Raw genomic sequence first — 6,000 nt, 5'->3', positions numbered from 1 at the left:
TTCCACATTTTGTCACATTACTGCCACAAACATGAATCAATTTTATTGGAATTCCACATGAAAGACCAATACAAAGTGGTGTACACGTGAGAAGTGGAAAAAAAATCATACGATTCCAAACATTTTTTGCAAATCAATAACTGTAAAGTGGGGTGTGCATAATTATTCAGCCCCCTTTGGTCTGAGTGCAGTCAGTTGCCCATAGACATTACCTGATGAGTGCTAATGACTAAATAAAGTGCACCTGTGTGTAATCTAATGTCAATACAAATACAGCTGCTCTGTGACAGCCTCAGAGGTTGTCTAAGAGAATCTTGGGAGCAACAACACCATGAAGTCCAAAAAACACACCAGACAGGTCACGGATAAAGTTATTGAGAAATTTAAAGCAGGCTTAGGCTACAAAAAGATTTCCAAAGCCTTAAACATCCCACGGAGCACTGTTCAAGCGATCATTCAGATGCCTGGATTTTGACTACTCTCTGCCTGCCGCCTGTACCAACCTCTGCCTGGATTTTGACTACTCTCTGCCTGCCGCCTGCACCAACGTCTGCCTGGATTTTGACTACTCTCTACCTGACTTATTTGTACAGTTTCACAATTTTTAAAGTTTATTCATAAATTTAATTAAATCAACAAATTTGTGTTCTAGTCTTTTATTTATATGCAGAATGTGTATCTGGCTTTTATTCTGACATATTTTGGTGATGATTTAAAAATTGGAGGCCTAAAATAAAAATTTTTTTTTACCGCTTTTGACTCCAGACAGAAATGTACCGCCAGGGAGGTTAAGTTGGTCTGCATGGCTGTCTTCCCAGAAGGCAGTTGTAACGATTGGTGTAGCAACACAGACGTCTGATTATGTGGTGATCTGCAGAATCACCAATAATACAGACGCTATACCTGATTATGTGGCGATCTGCAGTATCACCAATAATGCAAATATAGCAGACAGGATAGCAAGGTGTATAGTGCTTGGTGCAACAGTAACGGATTAGTTTAATGAGACCTTACCAGAGGAGCTGGTGGGTACTATCAGAAACAGTAACTGAGTAGCTTTAACTAAACCTCACCAGAGGAGCTGGTGGGTACTATCAGAAGAGCACCTCACCAGTGGCAAGGGCCCACTGGTGAGCAGAGAGGTAAGACAGGCTAGGTTCGGCAACTGAGAGGCAGATACAGTACAGAATCAGTAAGCAAAAGAGTAGTAGGTATTCAGGCAGAGGTCCAGCAACTAGATCAGATGGGCAGAAGTACAGAAACGTAAAGCAATAGCAGAGTCAGAGATAAGCCAGAGTCATACACAGAATATCAATAATATACAATAAAGCAATAGTCCTAGTCTTGTGTAAAATCCCTGGTTTCCTCCCAGATTAAAACACACCGGATACTAGTCTAAGGTCTGAGCGCTAACACGTATGTATTCGCAACAGCAGACAGGTTGCGACTGAAGACTGAAGGCTTTTGAAGCAGAGGAGACCCCACGGCCGCGCCCACTACCAATCAGCCAATCCTGAGCGGAGTGAGTCCCCTCTGACATCAGCCGACCAGCAGGTCAGCTGATGCGCCTCCTCCCAGCATAAAGGTCCTGTCTACGCGTGCGGCCGTGCGATACAGCAACCCTATATGCTAATGACAATTCAGTCCCCGGCGTGCTAGACGCCAGCGGAACGGAAAAAACCTCCGAGCAGGGAACTGAGGCGGCTGTTACAGTAGCTATTTTAAAGGTAATAAACAAGAAAGCTCACAAACATTTTGCTGAATCAGACCAAGGACATGGATTACTGGAACCTTGTCCTGTGGTCTGATGAGACCCAGGTAAACGTATTTGGTTCAGATGGTGTCAAGCGTGTGTGGCGAAAACCAGGTGAGGAGTACAAAGACAAGTGTGTCTTACCTACAGTCAATGGTCATGGGAGTGTCATGGTTTGGAGCTGCATGAGTGCTGCTATCACTTGGGGAAATATAGCTTATTGAGGAAACCATGAATTCCAACATGTACTGTGAGATACTGAAGCAGAGCATGGTGCACAGGCACACAGGGAAGTGGCGCACAGGGAAGTGTTCCAACATGATAATGGCCCAAAACACACCTCCAAGACAACCACTGTCTAGCTTAAGAAAATGAGGGTACATGAGCTGGACTGGCCAGGCATGCCTCCAGATTTAAACCGTACTGAGCACCTGTGGGACACCCTCAAACAGAATGTGGAGGAGCGCAAGGTCTCAAACATCCACCAGCTTTGTAATGGAGGAGTGAAGAGAATTCCACTGGCAACCTGTGCAGCTCTAGTGAACTTCATGCCTAAGAGAGTAAAGGCAGTACAGGAAAATAATGATGGGGATACAAATATTCACACTTTGGGCACAATTTTCACATTCTTCTCGTAGGAGTACCACTTTTATTGCCAGCATGTGCTAATTAGTCCCTCGCTGTCCTCCTCCGCAACCTGGATCTTCTACTATGAGTCCTGGTAATTCAGACAGTCAGCGCAGTCCGGCCCGCATGCCGCTCCCACAGCCAGGAACATTCTGCAGTGGGAACATTCTGCACCTGCGCAATAGTGCTGCGCAGGTGTAGTACGCTCCCGGCGATGGAGTGTGTGCATGCACACTACGCCCGACTGGCTCAAGTACCTGGACTCATAGCAAAAGATCCAGGTGGCGGAGGAGGACAGCAAGGGACTGATTCGCCTGAACGGGGCTGGAGGGAGCCCCAGGTATGTATAAAATTTTAATTTCATCTGTCTCAGGTTTACTTTGTTACACAGTAGTACTATACTCTACATATGCACTCCCCACAGAGCTGCAGGGAATCCACTGAGAATGCTGTGCACATTGAACACAGAGGTGTTGTCTATCACCCATAAACCTGGTCCAGATTGTACATGAAGAATGTGTAGTAGAGGAAGAATCGCCTCATTCTCCTGCAGAGTACCTGCACATCACTCTTACATGTAGCCACAGTTACATTGCCTAGGGCCTGATAGATGTTCTTTGTTCCTGTCTGTACCTTCTACAAGTACTCTTACCATGGACTAGTTTTAGTCTATGACTAAAAGTATTAGAGACAGAAGATCCGTCAGATATCCAGGTAACTGGTATTGTTTAAAAGGGAATAAATATGGCTGCCTCCATATCCCTCTCACTTCAGTTGTCCTTTAAAATTCCTAAGCGTTGGCAGTTACGAGATGCATTTCATGTTACATACTTTCAATCAACAAGATTATAATATGCAAATTAGAGGAGTCGGAGTCTAGGAGTCGGAGGAATCCCAACCTGAGGAGTCGGAGGATTTTTGTACCGACTCCACAGCCCTCCAGAGCATGGAGCAGTAGTGTCTGTACAGAGCATGGACCAGTTCTGGGGAACTTAACAGAATCAGGTATACAACACAACCCTGTGCCCTGCTGTGTGAATGCTTCACTTTCCCTTTCATTGGGCTCTATTCATAAAACATTTGGGGCGGAAAAAATCATGGAGGGAAAATACTGCATCGGTATTTTAGACCTCTGGGTGGTCATTCATAAAAATCTTGCCAGCTGCGATGCAAGTGCGGAGATCTCCCGCTGAAGGCTGGCGGTAAGCTGTCGGAAGGCATGCGGAAACACTGAAGCCGGCAGAGTCCCTCTGCTCTGCTCTCTCTGGGAGGTCTGTCCCATTCACTTTTATGTAATCCGAACTCTTCTCGCTACATCAGAGGAAGCGGTATTTTCCGTTCATATACCGCTTCCTCTAATATTTATGAAATGACGTTTTGTAACTTTTTCTAGATAAATCTAGAAAAACAGCGCACAAGGCGGAAATTTCTCGCTCTGCTGGGGAATTGTAGCTTATCATGCGGAAACAGCTTTTATGAACGCCCACTTTGCTAAATGAACGGGAAAGCCAGCTGTTTTGAGCGGAAAACTTGCTGGGAACGTTTTATGAATAGAGGCCATTGTGCTCATTATCTGTATCCAAACTGCTTCTGATCAATCCAATTGTCCGTTGGCTGGACGGGAAATTGCATTATGTGTACCAAGCATGATGTCCTACCATTTTATTATATTGTATTGTGCGTGGCTGAGGCAGACCTTTCAGGAATCCACCCCCCTTAAAAATCTTGAGTTTGCCCCTGAAATACTCAGCTTGATATCTTGGCAGTACTTTTTCACCTACTTTTTAGTACTTTTTCAAGTGAAGAGTGCTTAAAAATGATTTTAAACAAAAAAAATGAAAAATGATCTCCTAATATGAAAAGTGAATTGCATATGTCCCTTATTCAGTTCAAGTTTTCTCCTAAAAGATAATTTCCCACCTTCTGTTTAAACTAACTTTACAGCACTCTGGCAATTGAAAAAATGCTGTCAAAATTATTCTGAGAATGTTTTTGCTTGTTGGTGGCTTAAAAGTAATTTTATTGATAAGGAGTTAAAATGTCACCCACTAAAAAATAGGAGAAAAGGTAAATTGAATAAAGGGACTATTTGTCTTGTAGGCTGATTTATAAAACTTTGCCTGGGTTCAATTCAATACAGATAATGTAAATCTAGCACCTACCCTTGATTGCTTGTGTTCACGTTTCAATTTTTACATTAGACATAATAAATCAATGTTTTTTTATGCTAATGAGGACGTTGCCACAACTGTTCTTAAAATAAAATAAATTGAAAGCCCAGTTTATGTCTGCCGTTGTGTACAGTATATATTTTTCTGGTAACCTGTCGTGTGCACTGCCAAAGCATAGGATGGAGACTGGTTCTCCCTTTTTTCCACCCAACGCAGCACCATATGATTTCTATATTAAGCAAAATGGAAGCTCTGTAGTGCCCATTCTATGTCTGGCACTGTGAATACTAATGTTGGCACTGCTCCTCTCTGTGACAGGATAGTTCAGTAGAATGGACAGATTTACAATGCTTCTCATGTCATGCTTAGTGGGCTGCTCTAAGAAACACATTCTGCCCACACATGAAACAATCTCTCAGCAGTCTTTGCAGGGACACAAAATTGTCATGGTAGTTTTTCAGGGGTGGAAGCTAATCAACAAAACCTGCAATTTGGGGAACAGAAGGCCAGTTTTTAAACATTTTTCATACCACTCTATCATAACTTCTGTTGACTGCGCAGACAATGGAAAACAATATGAAAGACCACAATTCTTAGTAGAGATCCTCAGCTGCCTAGATCTGTCTTCTCCCCTCTTTGAGGCTGCATGTGGAGTTGCATCATTTCAGTAAACAGATCTGCTTCTCAAAATCAGGCATTTCTATGTGAGCCTCAATTAGGCATAATTGTGATCTCTGATCACAGTCCTATTTGATTGGAAAGCCATTTACACTGTTACATAGAGGCTTTAAAAGTAATAAAAAGTTAAAGCATGAGTAAACTTATATCTTAAGGTCGTAACCGGATCATCCACAAGGCAAACCGAGGCAGTTGCCTAGGGCCTGGAAAGAGTCTAGGGGCCTGGTGGCTGCTAGCCCCCACCAAATCTTATTAGAAAACCAGGTGATCATCAGCGGTTGTCAAAAACTGCTATTTTGCCTAGGGCGCAATTTCATCTTAATCCTTAATGCAGGGAACACACTTGTTTTTCAGTTTTCTGTGCAAGTTTTTCTGCGAACATTCTCTGCACACCAAGTGTGTTTCTATGAAGAAAAATGCGCGCGTTTTTTCACAGCAGCTAATGTAATAGATACAGAAAACTGACAAAATGCGCAGAATCATCATGCAGAATGTCATTTTTTTCTGAGCACGAAAAACACAATTAGGGTAAACTAGCACGTTGATTAACATGAGTTCTCAGTTTTTCTGTCTGTGCAGAAAAGGAGTACGAAAATAGTCAAGTGTGTTCCCTGCCTCAATGTACCCAGCAGGCTAAAGCAAGTATAAGTACCAACACCACTACTAAAATGGCATCTCCATTGCAGAAAGAAACTGGATATCAAAGGAAAAAAATAATCAAAGAAAAAAAAAATAAAGTAACAAGGGAAAATATACTTGTGACTAATATGA

Source organism: Hyperolius riggenbachi, chromosome 3 (assembly GCF_040937935.1).
Source record: "Hyperolius riggenbachi isolate aHypRig1 chromosome 3, aHypRig1.pri, whole genome shotgun sequence".
NCBI lineage: Eukaryota > Metazoa > Chordata > Amphibia > Anura > Hyperoliidae > Hyperolius > Hyperolius riggenbachi.
The sequence above is the reverse complement of the archived record's forward strand: the minus strand, read 5'-3'. Positions refer to the sequence as shown.